The 24,976-nt window shown below is 38.5% G+C and overlaps 1 protein-coding gene across 2 annotated transcripts in view; it reads left to right on the forward strand.

The window, feature by feature from the left end:
* Nucleotides 1-24,976, forward strand: part of LOC150087197 (rab GTPase-activating protein 1-like) — a 435,279-nt gene that overhangs the window by 278,561 nt on the left and 131,742 nt on the right. The gene's annotated exons all lie outside the window — the stretch shown is intronic.

A 24,976-nucleotide genomic window follows, 5' to 3' on the forward strand; every position in this document is an offset into this window, starting at 1 on the left:
AGGTTGTCAAAGGTCCAAAGCTAACTACTTGGCAATGTTATAATAAATGAAATCCAAATCTTTTTCAATTTTAGAAAAAATAGTGTAATCATTAATTATTAGTAAACAATATTATATTATTACGTGTATGAAATGCAAGTAATTTATAAATAAACAATGTTATCATGAATAATGTTTGTGTTCAGTGTATTCCTGTGCTGTGCTATTGAATTGCAATATGCAATGTTGCAAGTGAAAGTTTTGTTCCACAGAATGGTTGTTTCCTCTTACTGAGTTTTATCTGAAAAGATAATGCTTTCCAAAATCTGATTGCGTTCTCTTTTTTATTTTTGATTAGGGTATACTATTTTTTTTTATTTGTCTCTTGTTTATGACATTCTAATGGCTGTAATTTATTGATATTTTCTACCAAAAAAAAAAGAAAAAAAAGTAAATTTTGGCTTGTCATATTTTTAACACAGCAAAGCAAAATGAAGTTCAAATAAATATCTTTATTTTTATAATAATATGTTAACACTCATATTTACATTCAGCATAAAACATAATAGTAGAACTGAAACTAAGCTGGTATATGGTTCATCAATACATATTTACATTCTGCGTATAACACAAATAGTGCCCAGGTAAAAACAAATCAGATGGCAGCAGTTGGTGTTTGTCCAATAGATCAGCATCTTTCGAAAACAAGAGAAGCAAAGTTCTGAAAGGTGGAATGAATTTCCGTGTTTTCCACAAGATGATGTTCCAATCCAGGATGAAAATCTCTAACACAATTTTTTTTCTCAAGTCCTCATAAATGTCACAGTCAAATAACACATGCTGTCACTCTTCACGTTGTCCGCAAGAGCAGAAGTTAGTATGAAAAAGTCCGAATTTGCACAGTTTATCGTTTAGCGACAGTGTCCAGTGGTGAGATATGACTTCTGCATCGATAGGGAGAACCATTATCTTCTGCCTTTATCCGTTAGGTAGGTAACCTCTGGAGAAAACTTTCTAGTAACCTGCGCGGTCAGCGATATGTCCCATTGTGTCTGTCATAAGGTAGAAAGTTTGTTCCTGTTGTTTTTCTTCTCATCTTAGATGTTATGATTTTTCATGTTGATTCTAATATCAAAGAAGTCGGTTGGAATTGCTTGTTTTCAATCTGTAACACAACCCTCTGTAAACTACGTAAAGATCTAGTGGAATAGATCCTGCCAGCACTTGAAGAGCTGATAAAACTGTACAATAGGCACGCATCAGGGCTAGCAGTATGCTCCTTTTTATAGAAATTAATTTTTTTTTGAAATGTTTTATTCTGTAACCTCTGAAACCAGACTCCAGCGCTGAAGGTTACAATAGGGATGCCTTATTGAAACTTCAGCATCCACTGATGAAGATGACTGCCCAGAAAGTGAACATCACAACAGTACAAACAAAGCGTGACTATATCGGAAAGAATAGTCACCGAATGAAGAAAAACTGCTGGCCTCTAAAATATCCACACAGCCCAGAACATTATATGTCATCTGCCAGGTACAAGGGCTGCAGCAAGAACACCAATCACTATAGGATTGTCCTTTCGATAATGTAATATTAACCCAGATAGTGATTCACGCCAGATGTTAGAAGAACAGATAACAATGAAATTAGCTTTCTAACAAACATTTTAGGAACGTATCATGCAGCAAGTTAAAACTTGGAAAATATGTGGAATAATAATGGTTGGTCCGAAGTAACAGACTCAAAAGAGAAAGAAACAGACCGATTAGCAGCATTTACAGATTTTTTGGTATTTGTTTTTAGATAGATGCCGAAGAAATTACATAGTGCTGTAATATCCTGAAGATAAACAGCTAGTTTCATTCAACGATAAATGTTCTTTTTTTCCCGAATACGTACCAGTAAAATAGCAAAATGTGAACTGCATACTACATTATGCTATGCAAATATGATTTTATGCACAAAGAATATGGAGATTTATGTTGAAAGACAACAGCCAGACAACTTTTCAAGAACGTCCGGATGTGATGAATCAGCTTGTTTGCCCTATTGAAGAAACTAATCACAATATGCTCCTATAACAACTGGTTCTAGCGTTGTCTTTGACTACTAAAATTTTACGAGGAAACACTGTTTGTTGGCTCGCTGAAAAAAAAAAGAAAAGAGAACTGCCAGCTGAATATCACAAAAAAAACCAGAAATGTGCTCCCACACAACCCACTTTGACAGCTCTATAGATAGCAACGGTGGTGACAGTAGAAAGCCAGAAATTACGCTTCAATATGATCGAATGTGGAATAGACTCATAGGATGAAATGTGATCTACTTCATGTCTCAGGAAAGCAGAAAATGACCAATGGTGTTTTTTTTTTTTTTTTTGGATTCCTGACATTTCAGGAATTAATACCATAAACAACCCGCAGAACAAAAATCCAGAAGTGAATAATACACACGAAGAGCTTCTCATAGAGATTGGCATCAGTAGTGAATCACACAACTCTAAAAAAGAGTAGCCATTCGGTCTCTGCCAAAACTACTTCATGTAAAAGCTGCAGAAGTACAGTTGCATCCAGCCAAAAGAAGATTTCTGATCCTTCTGAAGTGTACACACCTAACCAAGAAGCTATGCTAATACTAATATAATCCCTAAATGAATTTAAAAAAAAAAATTAACGTGTCAATCTAATCTCTAGCAATAAAAATAATGAGCTATGTTTAGCTAATCTCTAGCTAAATAAGGAAGATGTGGTAACCTAAACCTAAATGAATAAAAAAAGATGTGTCAACTTAATCTCTACGTTAATAAAAAAAATAAATAAATGTGCTAATGTAATCCTAAACAAATAAAAATTAAATAAATGCTAATGTAATTCTAAACGAATAAAAAAAAACTGTGCTAGTGTAATCCTAAAAAAATGAAAAGTTATAAATATTGTAAATTTAATTTCTAACTGAATAAAAAAGTGTGCAAATTTCCATTAGTAAACCGAACTGAATGAAAAAGTTGTATTAGTCTTATTCCTAAATGAATATATATCTGTAATAGTGTAATCCCTAAATGAATATGAAGAAGCTGTATCGAGCTAATTTCTAAATTAATTAAAATAAAAAAAAAATCTGAACTTATCTGCTTGAATAATGAAAAGCGATGCTGAATTCTAAATATAAACTAAATCTACTTTGTCATAATGTACAAGTGCACCAGGAAGATAGAATAAAACTAAGGCCTTCTGCATTATGTTGCTCAAACTAACTTGCAAGAAACACCCCACTTCTGAAAGAATGTCTCATAAGAAGTGACCTGCTGAAAAAGTTGTAGTAGCGACACACACACACATTTGTAGACTATTTTATTTAGCTGTACTGTTTTATATTAGCATACATAATTTTTGCTACGTTTGTGTATCTAAATATACATATAAATTATGTATGCTAATATAAAGCAGTTTAGCTAAATAAAAAAAGCCAACTTGATAAGTGTGTATTTTTAGTCATCACTGTCACTACTTTGAACATTTTCTTTAGGTACCTTCCCAAAACATAATTCACAGACAGTCTTCGAGTGCTCCTTACAAACTCGTTCTAAACATGCTTCGCAGAATTTCTTTGTTTTACGATCTTTCTTCCTGGGACACTTGTAACATCTACCTGGCTTAGGTGGACACTGTTGGGAAGGTCCAGGAATTTCTTCTGGTGGAATACAAGCATATTTCGCTGCTTTCGCACGAAGATATTTTGGAAGAGTTACCGTGGCCGCTCTTTTACGGAGCTGTGGATTCACTAAACTTTTTCCAATCTCTGCGAGAAACTCGCTTCGAGGGAGTCTCACTTCTGGATTATTGCTACGGAAAATAGCCAAGGCATTTATTCCAGCAATGTTCAAAATCCTGTGGAAAAGTACCATTGGCCACCTTCTGGTTTTCCGATAAGTAGTATACGTTCCACACATTTCATCCAAGACATCAACTCCACCTTTGGTCATATTATAAAACGTAATAATTTCCGGCTTTCTTTTGTCGCCACTGTCAGGATCTATAGTATCGTCGTGGTGCTTAGTCGATATTAGGATCACATTTCTGGTTTTTTTTGGTACATAGGATACAACTGTGGTCTGATCTTGGAATGCGAACAAACTACTAGTCGGCTCGCGTTCCTTCACATTGACCAATTCAGCTGGTAGCTCACGTTTATTTTTTCTTAGTGTGCCAACAAGAGTAATGTTTTTTTGTAGTAATTTAGAAGCCAGAGGCACACTGGAGAACCAATTGTCTGTGGTCAAATTACGGTTGGTTCCTTCAATTGGGCGAACAAGCCGCATCACCACATCGAGGGGCGAATTTGACAGGGCATATGGCCCAGAAGGTTGTCTCCCCACATAAACTTCCATATTGAACGTGAAACACATCTTAGCATCGGCTAATGTAAATATTTTCAGTCCATATTTTGCCGGTTTACTTGGGATGTATTGAAGGAATGAGCATCTACCCCTGAATGGCACTAATTGTTCATCTACAGTTACATACTCCGAAAGTGAGTAAAATCTCTGGCATCTCTCCAAAAACATGAAAAAAATTTCACGAAACGCTGCAAGTCGGTCCAATTCTTTTCTAATGTGTCTATCACTCTTGCTATCGAATCGCATAACCCGAAGGAGGAATGAAAACCTCTTATGGGTCATAACCGATGAGAGCAATTCCGAACCAAGTCCATCTTTACGCCACATATGTTCTGCGTTTATCCCTGCTAGCCCAGACATTCCTGCCAATATTAAAATACCTATCAAAGCTCTCATTTCATCGTTATCTGTTCTTCTAGCATCCTTGGCCAACGAAAAATTAGAAGATATTTTATCAACATATTCGTTAGTATGTTTCACTATATGGGTTATCATTTCATTATCGAAAAATAATAAAAAACAATCAATTGGTGATTTGGCGGACTTACCTGCAGCCTTCACACCTGGTAAATGAATAATGTTACCTCGAGCTGCGCGAATATTTAGACGAGGGGCAACTTTCCTCCACACCGTGCTTTTATCCTTCCCGATATATACATCCTCCTCCAGCTGCTCCCAGTCGCTGTCACTGCCATCGCTTGTCTCCGTGCTACTCCGATGGTCCAATTCCTCACAGAAGGAGCTATCATCTTCTGATGATGACTGCTCATCAGCTGCCCTTTCTTCATAATTCCCTTCCAAGTAACTCCTATGCATTTTCTAAGGTAAATCTGAAATCTAAATATGAAAATAAGTCTGAAATCTAAATGTGAAATATCAACGGTTGTCACTACTTAAATTGAAGTTCTCGCGTTGCGCAGAAGCAAGAAATGTGGAAAATCCGTTGAGCCCCCCCCCCCTCAACTCTTTCTTGTAGTGAAAATAATTTGTTTGGGTGGAGTATGTGTTTTCGCCTTCTACATATGTATAATTGTGAAAACTTCTTTGCGGTAAATTCAGCAAATAGTAGTCAATAATCCCTCTGGAAATATTGAAAGTGTTTCATTCTAACCTTACGGTAAGATCAAACTATAGTACAGTAATCCTTTATTGCATGGAAATTAGTTGTCATCTACAAACGATGTCAGGACAGTAACAATAAACCTATGCAGTCAGAACAGGTGTTTTGTTCTGAGAGTCTGTTGAGTAGAATCAAAGAGGAAGTTACCATTCAAGTTACCGCCAGTAATTTGTTACGGTAGGGGAGATCAAAATCTTACCGTAATATCAAACCAAAGTACAGTAATCTTTTTTGCATGGTAGTAGTTGTCATCTATAAATAATGTCAGGAACAGTAATCCCTCTGGAAATATTGAAAGTGTTTCATTCTAACCTTACGGTAAGATCAAACTATAGTACAGTAATCCTTTATTGCATGGAAATTAGTTGTCACCTACAAACGATGTCAGGACAGTAACAATAAACCTATGCAGTTAGAACAGGTGTTTTGTTCTGAGTTTCTTGCAGTAAAATCAAAGAGGAAGTTACTCTTCATGTCACCGCAAGTAATTCGTTACGGTAGGGGAACATAAACTGTCTTCTGTTCGACAGATATCAGTATTTGCAATATTCCCAAAGGGAAATAATTTCAGCTTAGAAGGGACAATGGACGGCATTCAATCCCCTTTTCGTCAATTGGATATACTAGCCATAAATATATTGGAAGCTGGATTATACATTTCAAACATCACTTGAATACAAATGACTACACAGTTACTTTGGACTGATCTGATGTCTTCGGGTAAAATCAGTCTTTTTGTTGTAATTTTCCCAAATGTAATTGTATTCAAACAATTTTCCCAAATTGTTTGAATACAGTCACATTTGATTTTACAAAATACAATTACAAAAAAAAAATTCCTGTGTTCAAACAATTTGGGAAAATTGTTTGAACACAGGAATATTTTTTTATTTCCAATGTGTATTTTACTATCGTATTTCCTTTCTTCAATATGTATTTCAATACATATTGTAATAATTTACATATTGTAAATTTCTTCAATACATATCGAAGAAATTACAATACATATTCTGTGTACTGACACAAAATCAAGAAAATTCAACTGAAAGCCACAGTATAAACGAAAAAGAAGAAAAACACTTTGCTGTACTATTGTTTTAGGGAACAGTATTTAGCATTTTTACTTTCTAACAATATTTCACATTATTGCTCTGTTACAATGTTTTGCTTTGTTGCTTTACGTTATTGTTGTAGCGAACAATATCATGCACGACATTTCATCACAGATGCTGGAATTCTAATTAGTCAGTTCATCCTAGGATGCGGAATTACTAATTAGTCCGATTTTGGTCTGGCGCTCATTTGATAAAAAATCCAGAATAATTCCTCTGGAAATATTAGCTAGTGAACTGCATTATAAATTTCAAACATCGCTGTATTGCTTATCCTTTGAGTGACCGCGTGTTTTCGCCTTTTATTGTAGACACTTTCTTCCAGTCAGTAAAATCATTATTATACCTATAAAGTAATTCATTATGTTGGGGCAAACCGTTTTTGCTCCTAATTGATGTAGCACTTTGGAATTTCGCAAAGTGGATTATTTGAACACAACATACATTAGAAGGTCGGTAAAAGAGTTGATAATTGATGGGCAGCATTCCGACAAACAAATTTTCTGTTTATATTCCGTGATGGTCAGAGATCCCGAAATATAGAGAGGGGGAGGGAGGGAGGGAGAGAGAGAATACAAGAAACCGCACTGACTCATCTGCCAAAAACCACAGTAAAACAGTAAAAGTGTTGGGGAGTAAGTCTATTTGTCAGCGGAGTTTATCTGTTTCTTCTGAACTTCTCCCTTTGCAATGACATCAAAGCGTAACAAGCAAATATCTTCTAACAATACTTTTTGAGCACACGTTAGTCGTAATCTGTTAGCTTTTGTATTGTTAGAAATATTGCAGTTTTGTGAACAATACACATTTCAAAAAAGAACGTTATTCATAGCGGATGATTTTTTTTTCTTTTGATGCACCAGTTTTCAAAGTTTATAACGCAGCTAAAAACAGATATTTTCTCGAAATTTGGTTAGAAGATCAAACCCAGGAAACTGCTGTTCCGATATTGTTTACTAAAAACAATTACAATAAAGCAAAAAATTTTTTTATCAAATGCGCATTGCAGTGTTATCAGTTTTACACCAGTTTTTTCCGTTTCCAACAGATGAATTTCCTTTATCTTCTGTTCGTAGGAGCAATACGTGTTGAAGATAGGAAATACGATCTGTTCACCTTTGATAAACTTATTATTACTGTATCGCTGTATTGCTTCTTAGGTCAAAAACAGTAGCTCCCCGACCGTCTTTTGTTTATTTACACTTCTCCCTTCTGACTCCATGCGAGGGACGAGGTCACGTGATTTATACTTCCCACGCGTCGCTGGTATTCAGGCGGAGTTGTTTATCTGAACTGCTACTCTCTGTGAAAAGAAATTCGCGTGCTTCACACCAAGAAACGAATCAAATGTCGGGTTTCATAAGCTCTAGGCTAATTAGGGTGGGGATAAAAAAATTAATTGAAAAGGCCTAAAAAAATGCATACTTGATGTCACATTTTTGTCATTTGCGTGAAATTCAATAGAAGGTTTTGAAAATTTAAGTGGGAAAATTCAAGAAAACAGTTCTGGCTCCAACTATAGCGAGTTTCAGCTCTGTAATTAGAGTAAAAATTATAGAATTAACTTTCTGAACCCAGTTGGGGTTGGAACGTACCCCAGCGGACGGGAATAAGGTTAGTATTCCCGTCCGCTGGGGTACGTTCCAACCCCAACTGGGTTCAGAAAGTTAATTCTATAATTTTTACTCTAATTACAGAGTTGAAACTCGCTATAGTTGGAGCCAGAACTGTTTTCTTGAATTTTCCCACTTAAATTTTCAAAACCTTCTATTGAATTTCACGCAAATGACAAAAATGTGACATCAAGTATGCATTTTTTTAGGCCTTTTCAATTAATTTTTTTATCCCCACCCTAATTAGCCTAGAGCTTATGAAACCCGACATTTGATTCGTTTCTTGGTGTGAAGCACGCGAATTTCTTTTCACAGAGAGTAGCAGTTCAGATAAACAACTCCGCCTGAATACCAGCGGAAAAGAAGTTTCTGACCAATATATAGTTTGGCTACTGCACATGATGCAAGACTACCCATAGGTGTCCTATTAAATTGTTGATAGACAGTACTGCCATCATATACAAAATTATTGGAAACACATAGGTTAACTAAGTTGTTCCAGTAAGTGGAATTACATTTTATAACATGTTTGTATTTTTTGTACCCTAGCATGATGCATTTAGCATGGGTTTTAATTTGATTTATGTTTAATGTTTGTAATTTGAAATACAAACGTGTATTTAAAATATTTCTCTTACGTAAGGCTTCCAATACAAACAGGTTATTGCTTATAATTTTACTATTTTATATAATGCTTAATAAGGAGTTCAGTAAATACTCCAAGGTTTTGCCAGGTTTATGTGCATAACTAATAGGTGGCAGTGATCACAGTGTACTGATGTGGGATATGCTTAAGGATATAATTACCATCAGGGGTAAAGGAAGGGGATTTTGCTTCCGTAAAGGTGACTGCAGTGGTCTCAGACAGCTATTAAATTCTGTACAGTGGGACCAATTGATGATGTTACCAGCAGTAAATTCTAAGTGGGAAGCATTCAAGGAGTTAATAGTGGAAACTACTAAACGTTTCATACATATTAAGAAATATTGTTCAAGGTTTAGGCCTAAATGGTTGTCAAATGAACTAATGAGACTTGTGGCAAAGAAGAAAAATGCATCGGATGCATATAAATTATCAGGCGACACAGTAGTCTATGATATATATAAGCCTATATATCATAGGCTTCTGTGATCTGTAATCAAGTCACAAAGGAGGTTAGGCAGGCGGATACAGATTACGAGAAATCTTTGGCAAAGGATGCTAAGAAAAACAGCAAGTATTTCTTTACTTATATAAACTCTAAAACGAAGGGGATGATTCTGATTGGTCCACTTGATATTGATGGTTCAACTGTTGATGATCCTGCTCAGATAGCAAACTGAATGACTATTTTGCATCTACATTCACACATGAGGAGTTATTAAGGTTTGAAAATGCCACAAGGTTATCAAATTGTAGCAGGGTTGATTTTGTAATAACTGAGAACAAAGTGGAGGAGAAATTGTTGAAGTTAAACATAAGAAAGGCACCTGGGGTGGATGGAATCTATCCAGTTATATTAAAGGAGTTGGCAAAGGAAGTAAGCAAACCCTTAGCCATAATTATGAGAGCATCCTTGGACTCAGGGGAGGTCCCTGTGGATTTGAGATTTGCAAATGTGTCCCCAATTCACAAAGGGGGATTGAAGGGTGACACGAGTAATTACAGACCAGTTAGTTTAACTTCTGTTCCGGGTAAAATAATGGAGTCACTGGTTAAAGATGCATTGCAGGATCATCTAGACAAGACTGCAGCAATAATTCAGACACAGCATGAGTTTTGAAAGTTTGAAAATGCCACAAGATTATCAAATTGTAGCAGGGTTGATTTTGTAATAACTGAGAACAAAGTGGAGGAGAAATTGTTGAAGTTAAACATAAGAAAGGCACCTGGGGTGGATGGAATCTATCCAGTTATATTAAAGGAGTTGGCAAAGGAACTAAGCAAACCCATAGCCATAATTATGAGAGCATCCTTGGACTCAGGGGAGGTCCCTGTGGATTGGAGATGTGCAAATGTGTCCCCAATTCACAAAGGGGGATTGAAGGGTTACACGAGTAATTACAGACCAGTTAGTTTAACTTCTGTTCCGGGTAAAATAATGGAGTCACTGGTTAAAGATGCATTGCAGGATCATCTAGACAAGACTGCAACAATAATTCAGACACAACATGAGTTTGTTAAGGGAAAGTCTTGTCTGACAAATTCGATTGGTTATTATGATGTGGTTACAAAGGAACTGGATGCAAAAAATAATTTTGATATCACATACTTGGATTTCAGGAAAGCTTTTGACACTGTTGCGCATGGAAGACTACTTTACAAATTGGAGCAGAATGATATTAAGGGTAAGTTGCTACAATGGATAAAAGGATGGTTGAGTGGAAGAAGACAGAGGGTGGTAATCAATAGGTGCTGCTCTTCGTGGACTAATGTTATTAGTGGAGTCCCACAGGGTTCAGTGTTAAGTCCACTGTTGTTTTGTATATTTATCAATGATATTGGTGAAGGTATATCAGGCTCAGTATCAAAGTTTGCAGATTATACAAAGGTGGGCAGGGTTGTTAATGACAGTGGTGGTGTGTTAGTGCAACAGGATCTAGGCCGACCGGGCTAGCCGGGTGGGTAAAGTGCCTGCCTGGCAACCCAAAGGTCACGGGTTCGAATCCCGCCTCGGGCTTGGATCAAAGTACTGCAAAAAAAACCTTGGGAGGTGCACTATGGCCACAGAAGCCAATGCACCAACAACTACAAAAAAAAAAAAAAAAAAAAACAGGATCTAGAAAATTTGGGCACATGGGCTGAGAAGTGGCAACTGAAGTTTAACATTGAAAAATGCAAAGTACTGCATATGGGTAGAAGTAACCCCAGAGAAACGAACCAACTGTGTGGTACTACACTTAAGGTGGTAGAAAATGAAAAAGACCTGGGAATAATTGTGCAGTCAGAGATGAAGTTTTCTGAGCAATGCAGGCTGCAGGGCAGGTCATGGGGTGTTGTCAATGATATACAGGAATTTTGCTAGCAAGGAAAAGGAGGTGATTGGCCCTCTGTATAAGGCAATGGTCAGGCCATGCCTTGAGTACTGCGTGCAGGTCTGGAGGCCTCATTTTAGGAAGGATATAGATTTGCATGAGCGTGTACAGAGAAGGGCAACAAGATTGGTGAGGGGAATAAAAGGATCCTCTTACCAGGAGAGGCTTCAGTTCTGCAAATTGCAGCAGCTGGAAACTAGGCACCTGCAAGGTGATCTGATTGAGGTGATAAGGCCTTGAATGGATTGAACACGCTGAATTCTGATGGGATTCTTCCACTTGTTCAGATTATGAACCCAAGGGGGCATAAATTGAAATTAAAGCACGACAGATGTAGAATAGATGTGCGGAAATTTGCCTTTAGCCAGCAGGTGGTTAATTGCTGGAACAAACTTCCATCTGTCATTGTGGAAGTTGATAGGTTAAATAAATTTCAGGAGGAACAGGACAAATATTTAGAGTCGATTGTTTTGTAATTTTTTTTTTTTTTGGCTGTTGTTGCTGCATAATCTCATACACTTGCTTTCTTGCATCACATGCCACCGCTACTACTACTATTCTGACATGAGGTTATAAATCTGAAGCTTATAGGAATCTTATGGAATTTTGGTATAAAATATATATATGGATATTTTGTACACTGGTGAGCAAAATTGTCAGGTGAAAACCTGACCAGTCAGTTGGTTGTTATTTTTTTTTTATGTGAACCCCAAACACGAGAGGTATTAGAACCTATAGTACTTAGTACCGTGCTTGGGTTGGAGGTTGAGAAGGCGAAAGCAGATATTTGTTGACATTGGACTTGAACTTCTGTAGATAATTTTCAGGAAATATGTATGAAGAAAGGTTGTTCCAGAAAACGGCAGTTGAATGAATAAATGAGGAAGATGAAAAGTTGGTTCTGTGGGTTTGAAGTTGGACAGTAAATGGATGTTGGCTGGTGGCGGCACGTGTTTGGACTGTTTTGAAAGAGAGGGCGGGAATTATAGAAGCCAGTTTAGAAGAACAGTGCCCATGGAAGTATCTGTAGAAGAGGCATGCAGCAGAAACAGTACGTCTATGAGAAAGTGAGTGGAGAGACTCTGTTAGAGATGAATCATTAATTAACCTAACTGCCCTCTTCTGAATGGAATCAAGAAGCCTGAGAGAGGTTTTGGGGCACCGCCCCAGATGTGGGAACAATATTCCATAGCAGGGTGGATTTGCGATTTATACAGAGTGAGCAGCTGTTTAGAAGAAAAGTAACGCCGAGAGCGAAGGAGAAAACCAAGTTTTTTAGATGCAGAGGAAGCAATATTTGTAATATGCTTGTGCCAAGAGAGATTAGAAGTCAGGGTAATCCCCAAAAGAGATATATCATTTTGCCTAGAAATCGGAGTGTCACTAAAGATAAGGATAGGAGCCAGAATAATTCACCAGTGGATCGACACTGACGGAATCCATACTGGCGATCGTTGATCAGACAGAAGGTTTCTAGGTAGTTTAAGAGTTGGCAGTTAATTGATTTCTCCATTACTTTAGAAAGGGTAGAAGTAATTACAATGGGACGATAATTGGATGGGAGGGATTTGTCACCCTTTTTGGGAACTGGCTGGATATGAGCAAATTTCCAAGCAGAAGGAAAAACACCTTTGGAATAAGAAAGGGAAAAAAGGCGGCAAAGAATAGGAGTAAGTTCAGGAGCACAGGTTTTGAGAATAAGTGGAGAAATACCATCAGGACCTGGAGCTTTCTTAGCATCAAGATTCATCAAAATCCTTCTGATATCCTTTTGACGGAAGACCACAGGAGGCATTGAATGGAGCGTGTTGGGAATGGTGGGAGGTGTTTTACCAAGATCATAAATACATGAGCTGGAAGAAAAATGGGATGCTAGCAGGTCAGCTTTATCCTTGGCTGAAGTGACAACAGAACCATCTGGTTTGGACAGAGGTGGGAGCAGAGATGGGCAAAAGTTGCCACCAATAGCTTTGGCAAGAGACCAGAATACTCGGCTACCATTAGGGCAAGAAGCAAGTTTTCTACTCTTAGCCTGTTCAAACTCTATTTTGGACTGATTAATAACTGCTTTACAATTGTTGCGAGCTTTGGTGTAGACAGAAAATGAAACTGAAGAATTAGAAACAAGCCAATTACGATATGCAACATTCTTCTCTTGAACAGCCTTAGCACATTTATTGGAAAACCAAGGTTTAGATAAAGGATGAGATTTTAAAGTGGAGTGTGGGATAAAGGATTCCATTCCTGCAAGAATAATTTCACTGACACGATCTAAACAAACATTGACATCAGAAGTTTTGAAACAGTAATCCAACCAAGGAAAAGAAGAAAAGAAGTCTCGCAGGTCATCCCATTTTGCATTCTTGTAATGCCAAACAACACGAGGTTGGGAATAGCCATGAAATAAAGGTTCCATTGGAGAAGAGACAATCACCAAGTTGTGATCTGAAGTGCCTAAAGGACCTCTCACTTCAACCGTGTACTTAAAGGGTTGTTTGTGAGAAAAAGATCAAGCGTATTGGCTGTATGATTAGGATTGTCCGGTATTCTTGTAGGTAAATGAACAATCTGTGCTAGGTCATTAGTAATTGCAAAAGCCTCAGCATCTCGACCTGCTGGGTCGGTGTGACTAGAAAACGGAAGCCAGCTGGAGTTGTGAACATTAAAATCACCAAGGAAAATTACCTCACTGTTAGGAAAGTTGGACTGGAGAAAGTCAAGTTGCAAAGAGAGGAAGTCAAAGAGCTCCAAGTGATTAGTGGAGTTGGAAGAACGGTAGAGACAACAGATGAATTTGACACAATGAGGTAGAGAGATTTTAAGCCAGAGAAGATCGAAGAGAGGAGATTCCAAATTGCTAAGTCTCTGACGGGGAATATCAGAACGGACATATGCACAAGTACCACCTTTGAGGCGAAAGGAATCATACAGCGAATAATTTGGGCATCTGAGATGAACAGTAGTTGAATCAACCGATAACTGAGATTCTGTCAGAAAAAGTACATGGAGTTTGGCCGACTGCAAGTGGAAATGGACATCGTTGAGATTAGAATTAAGACCACGTATATTTGTGAAATGAATTAGGAAGTCCTTGGGAATTTTAGATCTTTTCGCAGATAAGCTTGCTCTATTAATTTGACAATTCATGGTGTATTCAATAGTAAAAAAAAGTGGGTGGGACATGCTGTATGAAGTAATGAAATTTTTGGATATGGCGTATACGTGGTAAGAATATACCCAGATCCTTGACATAACGTGGCCTCGGCAATGCTCCCCGCATACACACTACTCGAACTCCCTCCAGTCACTATCTGGCAGAGTAGAGGTAGCAAGATTATATACTGGCTGATCCGGAAGCCTCCTAGAGAATTACCAATAGGTTCGGTCCAGTGTACTAACTAGCGGCCGGCCTGTGAACACCGTTTTAGAGCTGTACCCTCGAAATGTAAGGAATATTGGATCTCGCCACGACGTTCATCATAACCTCAAAAGTCATCAATCATACTGCATAATGGAAGAGATAGGGAAGTGTTGACCGGAACTTTGCTCTAGAGACTAAACATGGGTTCCACCACTTCAAGCCTCCAATAAGCAAAGTGGTGGTATATCACCGGTTGATGAGAGTCATCTACCACCTAGTATCACCTGGTAACATAGAGGGGCAGCATTCCTCCATGTGGTGTGGGCGCCACACCTCGACCCCTGCTTACGTTGCTTCACACTTGGGTGGTCACCCACCATGTACTTGTGCATGGAGGTTATACCCAGGATTACTAACAGTCCCACCATCGTGAAGGTGCAAGCAGAGGATTTGGCTGTCACAGACCATCCAGACTTGACTTGAGTGTCACCCGAATATCAGTTCCATCAGTGTTTTAGACTCCCTATTTGGTTTTTAGGAGCATTAGCAACTAAGGCCATATTGCTCCAGGATATGCGGTGGTCATTCCCTGACCTTTCCGCATCCTCCGTATTTGGTAGTGATGGGCTCGAACCCCGGTCTAATCAAGAAGCGTGTGCTACACACTGCTGCTCCTTCCCACCTGGCTACGGAGGCGCCCGACCTGTCCAGTCAGGTTTTCACCTGTAGCTTCTCATAGGAGTGGCCTGGATATGGGAAAAGCATACCAAAGGAACCTCATGAGGTACAGAAATGATGAAGGAAACAAAACAGTACAGAGGGACTTTATTCAAAAATGGCAATATAGCACTGGCTGCGATGATACAGATGCATCACTGCCAAAGATGAAACAAAGGGAAGAGGTAGTCCTCAGTGAAGATATGGCCACCCCTAATGTCGATGCACACTTTGCACCACCTGTCCATACTTAGAACAATGTTTTTGATAAGTTCTTGTGGTAACATCAACCATTTCTCTGTCAGTGCCATCTTCAGCTGGTGGGTTTGGATGTGCCACTAGGCGTCTTCCCAGAGCGTCCCATATGTGTTAAGTGGGATTTAGATCGGTGGAACAGGCAGGCTAATCCATATGAACAATGTCCTCACTTTCCAAAAGCATATTAACAGCTGCATATCATCCATAAACACGAACTCGTCTGTTCCTAGGGACAATGGAAACTCAGAACAGACGCACATGGGGAAGGATTACCTCAGTACAGTAGCGTGCACCAGTTACAGTACCGCCTTCCGGTATCCTGAGTTGTGTACGTCCATCCAAGATAATGCCTCCCCAGACGAGAACACCTCGACTGTCATATGAATCCCTTTCAGTGATGTTTGCGGGGGTGATACCGTGTGCCAACCTCTCGCCAGATTAGCTGTAGTCAAGAATCGCTGCTGAGACTAAATCTACTCTCATCAGTAAAGAGTACCTTAAGTAAAGATTTTGTGGCTGTAACCTTTATAAATAGTGTTGGTCTTTAAGTTTTGCACACCAATGTAGTTACAAATATTCAGTTTTAATTTTCTGTTAAGGGCTATAAGTGTCTTTGTAGTTATATTGCAGGAACTGAAGATAGGTTTATAGGCATTGCTGGAATTAAGTTCATTTTTTAAGGTGTATGCATAAAAGGCTTTGCAAATGAATGCATAGTTATTGAAAGCTTTATCTACGGGTGTAATAAGAAAATGTTCTTGCAGATCTTGCAATTTAGGTTTTAAATTTGGTTATGTTATTGTAGCTGTGATTGTTCTGGGGAAATATATGTGAGCTCTGTGCTGCCTATTTATTGATTAATACTGTGAATACAGTGTTAATTTGCATTTGGTATGCTTCTATAGGAGTATTATATATATGTGCCAAAAGAAAGTAGTAGTTTAGTATATCCTGATAGAGCTGTTTTTTAAAGGTTGTAAGGTAGATTTTATTACAAGGTCTGAATTTGTATCTACAGGATAGCATATTTCTGAGTTCAGGATCTGCTACAATGCTTAAACTAATTTGATTTCTTTTCTTTTTTACTCCAGTCTAGTTCCTTTCATTGTTTATTTATTTTATCTTATCATAGTTATCACACGCACGCACAGACACGCGCGCGCGCGCACACACACACACACACACAGATCACTGAATTATATTATAACCACCCCATCCATAATGGACTAGACTGTATAGCTCGCAGTATAAAAAGTTGAACAGCTTCTTACACTAGAGCTGTAGTAATTTGCATCTGGCAGTGAAGTGGTAAAGGTCTACTACTTGCGTAGTATACCTTTACCACTTCATTACCACAACTCCATGATATCTTTACTACTTGCATTAGTAAAGTTATTGCTGAGTTTCAAAAGAGCGTGATTTTGGGAGCTCGTGTCAGGCGCTTACATATTTGAAACAGCATATCTCATCAGTTGCTCATGGCCCACTGTGGTTAAGGTGTACAAAGAATGGCTTTGAATGGGTCAAGCCACTTCTAGCTGATAGAACTATAAAAGATTACACAAGGTGGATGTTTGTGGTGAGCAAAGAGTGTAGGGTGTTGTATGAGCTCAACAGCAGATCACTGTGCAGCAGTTGACATTGCAACACAGTATAGGGAATGGAAGAAGAATATCCCAAATGACAATGCACCACACAATAACATGTGTAGGGTTCCACATCAGATGACCCAATGGCACTCTCTCCTTGTACTAATCATTGTCAATAGCAAATGCTGTGGTGACAACAACATGCTGGTTGGACTCTGGAGGATTTGAAATGAGTGTGCTCATCAGATGAGTCCAAATACCTGGTGGAACATACTGATTGGATGCCTTCATGTACAGATGCAAGCAACACAAGTCCATGGACCCATCCTGCATGGTACCCACTATCCAGGCAGGTGGCAGTGGTTGCTTAATATGGAGCATGTTTTGCTGGCAAGAACTAGGACCCCCCCCTTGTTCATGTGGACCAACTTTTCACCGGGAAGATCAACCGGCAGCAATTAGGACACCATTTGCATCCTAGCATGATGCATTTTTCCTGTGCAGAAATGGGATCTTCCAAGACAGTAATGTGCTGTGGCATCAGACCTGTAGTGTGCACAAGTGGCTCGAGGAACATAGTAAAGATATCACCCATCTTGATTGGCCTCCAAATTTGCCTGACCTCAATCCAGTTGAATGCCTGCAAGATGTTTTTTGTTTAAAAGGCACCTTTTCTTTGTTTCTGTTTATCTTGAATAGCAATTAATCCAATTACAAAGGCCTATATAGGTGATTATAAGAAATTAATACAGTTCAGGCAAGGTATAGTTTCCTACACCACCAGATTATTAACACATGCCTTTACACATATAAGTATCAAAAGGAGCAGTCAGTAAATGAGTGCCATAAAAGTAAAGGCATGTGAAATTAACTACTCAAATATTGACTTTTGCAACAATTCTTTTTTTTTATAGATTTGGCATACAGTTTTGTACTTTGCTTGTATTGATGTTAGTTTATATACATGAATAAACTTTTTATAAATTTTAAGATTTGTTGTGATTTAAAATTCAGCTTAAAAGTAAGCATTCACTTTTAGCTATGAATTCCAAACTTTTACTTTTCAACCATTTATGAATTTTCAGAATGTTATTATTTCACAACATTCCAAAAATTATGGCACATTAAATGGATCTCTCAAATATGTGTTAATGTCAGTTTTGAGTTTTGAACAAAAAATATATTTTTATTAAGTATTATATTAAAATGCTAGCTGTCTATTAGTTTGGTGGCTTAAAGATTTTATGAGTGGTGCTATGATATTGCATTTGAAGTATAGGTTAATTATGCACTTCATGTTGAATGTCTCAGTTACAGATCAGTATATATCTAAATTTTTCTGTATAGGTTATGTGGAGCATACACTTAAGGGCGCCACGGCCAGTGAAAATGAAGGAGGTAGAGAGACCAGGGGAAAAGCTTAGGGCTGGTGAAGGTTATTTGGTGAATGAATCTCTTTGTAACAAAACCTTTAGGAGTGGAATCCCAAAAGAAACATCTCAAATCTGAAAAGTGATTTGAGGTGTTTCTTTTTTCAATTTTCGGGTCAATTACCACTGGGTTTGCACTGTAATTTAGGATAGTGGCTGGAATGGATGTTTTTTTTTTTTTTTCCAATTTTTGGGTGAATTGCCAGGTTCACACTGTAATTTAGGATAGTGGTTGGAATACTTTTCTTAAACAGGACAGCCTGCTTAAGATGACCTCCAGGTCTTCATGTTGAAGAGCATGGTACATTGTATTAATTGTAACTTCTTTGAATTCCTGACAAGGGTTGCGCTGTAAGCCCAAGCACCAGCCCCATAACAAATGATGGGCTAAAAAACTGCCATGTAGAGCAGAGTGAGGGAATGACCACGGATGGTCATTTTCACCAAGGCAGTGTATTTTTGTTCCAAGATATTGGAGGTTCCAAGAATTTTCTAATCTTTGTTCCAAGATATTGTGGAGTAAAAGTGAAGTTGCTGTCAATAATAATTCCAAGATATTTTAACTCTGTGACTAAATGATTGGATATTGGAGGTTCCAAGAATTTCCTAATCTTTATTCCAAGATATTGTGGAGTAAAAGTACGGTTGCTGTCAATAATAATTCCAAGATATTTTAACTCGGTGACTAAATGAATGGTGGTGCCACCATTCTTAATACCAGGGGGGGAGGGATGCCTAATGTCAAGTTACTTCTTTAACAAAATGGCCTCAGTTTTGTCTGTTACTATTGGCCTCCTCTCCAATTGAATTGGAGAGGAGGCCAATAGCAGTGTTAGTAGTAGTAGTGGCATGTGATGCAAGAAAGCAATGTATGAGCTTATGCAGCATCAGCCAAAAAAAAAAAAAAATCACACCATTCTTTCCAAATACCTGTCCAGTTCCTCCTTAAATTTTTTTAACCTATCAACTTCCACAACGACAGATGGAAGTTTGTTCCAGCAATTAACCACCCTCTGGCTAAAGGCAAATTTCCGCACATCTATTCTACATCTCTCTTTTTTTTAATTTGAATTTATGCCCCCTTAGGTTCATAATCTGAACAAGTGGAAGGATCCCATCAGAAATCAGCGTGCTCAACCCATTCAAGGCCTTATACACCTCAATCAGATCACCACGCAGGTGCCTAGTCTCCAGCCACTGCAATTTGCAGAACTTAAACCTCTCTTGGTAAGAGGATCCCTTCATTCCCCTCACCAATCTTGTTGCCCTTCTCTGTACACGCTCAAGCAAATCTACATCTTTCCTAAAATGAGGCCTCCAGACCTGTACGCAGTATTCAAGGCGTGGCCTGACCATTGCCTTATACAGAGGGACAATCACCTCCTTTTCCCTGCCAGCAAAATTCCTGTTTATCATTGACAAAACCCCATTACCTGCTCTGGCAGCCTGTCTGCATTGCTCAGAAAACTTCATATCTGACTGCACAATTATTCCCAGGTCTTTTTCATTATCTACCACCTTAAGTCTAGTACCACACAGTTGGTACGTTTCTCTGAGGTTACTTCTACCCATATGCAGTACTTTGCGTTTGTCAAGGTTAAACTTCAGTTGCCACTTCTTAGCCCATCTGCCCAAATTATCTAGATCCTGTTGCAGTAACACACTGCCATTACTCTCATTAACAACCCTGCCAACCTTTGTATCATCTGCAAACTTAAACACTAAGCCTGATATACCTTCATCAATATCATTGATAAATATACAAAACAACAGAGGACCCAACACTGAACCCTGTGGGACTCCACTAATAACATTAGTCCACGAAGAGTAGCACCCATTAATTACCACCCTCTGTCTTCTCCCACTCAACCATCCTTTTATCCATTGTAGCAACTTACCCTTAATACCATTCTGCTCCAATTTGTACAATAGTCTTCCATGCGCAACAGTGTCAAAAGCTTTCCTGAAATCCAAATATACGATATCAAAATTATTTTTTGCATCCAGTTCCTTTGTAACCACATCATCGTATCAAATCAAATTTGTCAGACAAGACTTTCTCTTAAAAAACTCATGTGCTCTGTCTGAATTATTACTGCAGTCTTGTTTAGATGATCCTGTAATGCATCTTTAACCAGTGGCTCCGTTATTTTCACCGGAATGGAAGTTAAACTAACTAGTTTGTAATTACTCGTGTTACCCTTAGATCCCCCTTTGTGAATTGAGGATACGTTTGCACATCTCCAGTCTATGGGGACTTCCCCCGAGTCCAAGGATGCTCTCATAATTATGGTTAAGGGTTTGCTTACTTCCTTTGCAGCCTCCTTTAATATAACTGGATAGATCCCATCCACCCCAGGTGCCTTTCTTATGTTTAACTTCAACAGTTTCTCCTCTATTTTGCTCTCAGTTATTAAAAAATCATTAAGCACCCTATTACAGTTTGATAAACTTTCAACATTTTCCTCCCTTAAGAACCCCTTGTGTGAATGTAGATGCAAAATACTCATTCAGTTTATCAGCTATCTGAGCAAGATCATCAATAGTCGAACCATCGATATAAAGTGGACCAATCTGCTCTTAATCTGCCTTCGCTTGCCTAATCTCTTTGTGGCTTGATTTCAGACTAGCCTATATCTGCCTAGGTTTCTGTGTCACATGATAATTTATATGCATCCCATGCATTTTTCTTCTCTGTCACAAGTCTCTGTAGTTCATCTGACATCCATTTAGGTCTAAACCTTGAACAGTATTTCTTAATAGGTATGAAACTTTTAGTAGGTATGAAACTTTTAGTAGCTAACTCTCGATCTTCCTTGAAGATCGAGAGTTAGCTTGATCTTCAAGGAAGAATTTAGTGCCTGCCCTAATGGTGAGGACAAGATTGCCCTGATTTAATCGGCTTTAACCTCTGAAATATTGTGCATTAATTTGCAAAAATTTGATCGTTTGTTTGATTTTTTGAATTTGGTGTCTATCCATAATTTGCCTTTCTGCTGGATGAATCGCTTTGCTTTTAGGCACACAGGACATGATTAGTCTCTGATTCAGGTGTGCTCTCTCTCCAGCTTGGCTACTTTACAGTTGGAGCATACTGGAGCCTGCAAACGGTTTGGGCAATCTTTGAATTCATGACCCTTTTAGGTGCAGTGCCCATATGTCCCTGTTGATTGGGCACTTGTGTAAGTAGTATTCCCAAATCTCAGGCATTTGAAACATTTCAGAACTGAAACATTTCCCAAAATCCATGACTTCTCCACTCCAATCAACGTCAAGTAGATTTTATCTTGTGCCTTCAAAATGTTCCAGGTTTTAGCTACCAGCTCCAAGGTCCAATTTAATATGCTGCCTGTTTTTGATTTGGTCGAGTATTTAAGTCTCATTTCTTGTGGTAAATCTTGTTTGGGAAAGTGGCCTTGCAGACTCCTCTGGTAGAGGTCATCTAATATCTTGTCAGGTGTAAACTCCTTGTCAACATCAAAGAAAACTATTGACAGTCCTTTTTGCTTGGGCACTTCAGCCTGTAGGCCACCATTAGAGACTTCTGTGTGTCTTAGAATGTGTTGTGCCTCCTCCCTAATTACAGTCTCAATTATTATACCCAGATTCCTTGTGTTTCTTATGCTTTTTATCTTTATGTTTTGCAGATGTGCCTTGAGTTTTGGTGTTGCAGCCGTTTTCACTGGATTCATGTGGGGGCGACATCCTTAGGCCTGATGACAAGATTCTGCTCTCTGTTCGAAGATGGTCTTGATTTGCTGGGTTCTATTGTTGGATGGTTTGCTTTCAGTGTGAACAGGGGCTAGCAGGTCTATCTGAGCCTTATATCTGCAGTTCCAGTTATTTGGTTTTTAGGAGCATTAGCAACTAAGGCCATATTGCTCCTGGAATATGCGGTGGTTATTCCCTGACCTTTCCGCATCCTCCGTATTTGGTGGTCACGGGCTCGAACCCAGGTCTAATCAAGAAGCGTGTGCTATGCACTGCTGCTCCTGCCCACCTGGCTACGGAGGCGCCAGCCTTATATCTTTCATTATCAACGTCTAAGTTTAAAAAAAATAAAAAATAAAAAAAACTTCCATTTTCATCCAAATGATTATAATTTTGCTTCTTTCTGTAGACGTAATTCAATTCATTTGCTGAGAGGCAAACTCTTCCAGCTTCTTTCCGATATGCATCACTAGAGGGATAGAAGAGCCATCAGGGATGGCAAGGTCATCTTTTGTTCTGAATTATCATTGACAAGTTTCCTCTGTGACAGTTGGAAGAGGAGGTGGGGAATAGGTTCCCGCATGTGACGGTTGGGCACGCTTACAGCACTTAGCGGCAAGCCCTGGAGTGCTGGGTGGTCTTCTCAGGGTGTTCTAAAACAGAGTCCTTGTTGACCCTGTTAATGGTGTCACAGAGTATGGAATCAGCTGAATCCATTTCAGAGTTAGACATCTTTCATTACAGCTAATCAGAATTGACTTATGGGCAAAATCGGAAATTTTGAATAAACAAGACAGATGCTGTTACAGTTCTATAGAGCTGTCAGAGACAAGTAAAACGAGATATGTAATGAAAAAACCCAGATGATTCCAAGCCGAGCAGTAGTAGGGAAAAAGTTTTGGCTCTTATTGGGGGATGCAGCAGGATAGAAAACAATGCCATAGTTGGTTTTCCGCTTGGAGCAATAGCTTTTAAGATGTACTTTTAGCATGCACAAATAATAAAAGGGAGAGCACATAGTAAAAGTCATCGGAAACTATATCAGAAGTAGACAATAGTTGGGGTGGTGATGCAGTCCAAGGTCATGTGGGAGGGCCCTCCCCAGTCAAGGAGCAAGGTTTGAATGCAGCAGCGGAGGAACACATTCGACTGTATTCTCTAGTGTCCTGTCTATGGCTGTGAGTGTCCAGTTCCATAGACAGAGACACCAGATAGAAAACACTTAAAACAAGTGGAGCCCAAAAAAGTTCTAAAACTTCTTAACCATCATGCAGCTTGAATAACAGGGAATCCATGGATAACAGTCTTGCAATTTTAACTACACTATATCTAAAGATATTAACGATAAATCAGGAGCACTAGAAACACGTCCACTGCGTTCAGTGGCCAAAATGATGGGTGGGATTCATCATGGAATGTGTGCTTTTCTAAGATCTTGAGGGAAGTTGAAGAAGCAGGCCATCATGACTAGCTGAAGGATGGGCTAGTCATTAATATCAGCCACCACAGTTGCAAAAATACTCCATACTATTTCTTAAAGACTTCTTCCATTGGGACCACAGTTAATTGATCTCAAAAAAGGGGAGTAGGGTTTCCATTAGCTATTCCGAGTTTTTAAGCCAACACATGGAATGACCCTTGTATAGACATAAATACCCAGGGTCCTGAGCTGGATATCATCATTCTTCTCTTTCTTGGTGATTTCCTTCTACTTCTACATATGGCTAATAATAATAAAGGCTAAAAAGATTGCGGCTAGTACCATATGAAGTCTTGCAATATCACCAAAGGAGTTGATTGACCAAGAAACTGCTTACAAACCATTGAATCATGCTGGAATTGACTATTCAGAGTCAAAGAGAAGAGCTAGTGCCTATACTATTCATTGTTTAACCTGTTATTTGCAGTTGTACAGAACTGTACTTCGTGCCAGCTGCAAACATTCTGATGCTGCATTCAGTGCAATGTCTCCACTGCACGCTGTGGCTCTTAGCATGATTGCTAGTCACTTATCAGTAACACATCTATATCTTCTGGCCACACAGCTTTATCATTTGGATAGCAAAAAGTTCACATGAGACTGATGACAAAATGCTACACACAACTTAACTGTTTGGTGGGACTCCATTGCCAGAGTTATCCTTAGATCATTTCAGAACTTGTGCCACATATTTCTTGCTTTGGAACCATCTCAAATCATGTTTACTGTCCCAGAGGTGAGGAGCACCAGAAGTGACAGATGTGCTGAACATAATGTACCAAATGAGATGTTGAACAAATAAATTTATTATATAAAAAGCACCTGCATTGTAACCAAAAAAAAAAGATTCTATCTTTGGTCATGTTTGAGTGATAATACTCCCCTATTGGTAAAAACATTGCAGCCTTGGCATTCTTAAGTGCATATCTCAAATTATCTGGGAAATTTCAGGTAACTAACTAGGATTAACCAGTACTGAAACTTTCAACCTGAAGTGCCAAGAGTGTTTTACACACACACAGGTGATTGAAAAGTCTCTCCACAGTAAACATACAATATTCATTTTATTGGCAATATTTTACATAATATTTACAAACAATACATATGCTATGTTTTGAGTAAATGATGTCCACCATTTTCTTGACTCAGAAACTCCAAAAGTATTGCATAATTAAAAAAAACAGCTATGAAT

This window comes from Mastigoproctus giganteus, chromosome 4 (assembly GCF_048544385.1).
Source record: "Mastigoproctus giganteus isolate SK-2022 chromosome 4, ASM4854438v1, whole genome shotgun sequence".
Lineage (NCBI taxonomy): Eukaryota > Metazoa > Arthropoda > Arachnida > Uropygi > Thelyphonidae > Mastigoproctus > Mastigoproctus giganteus.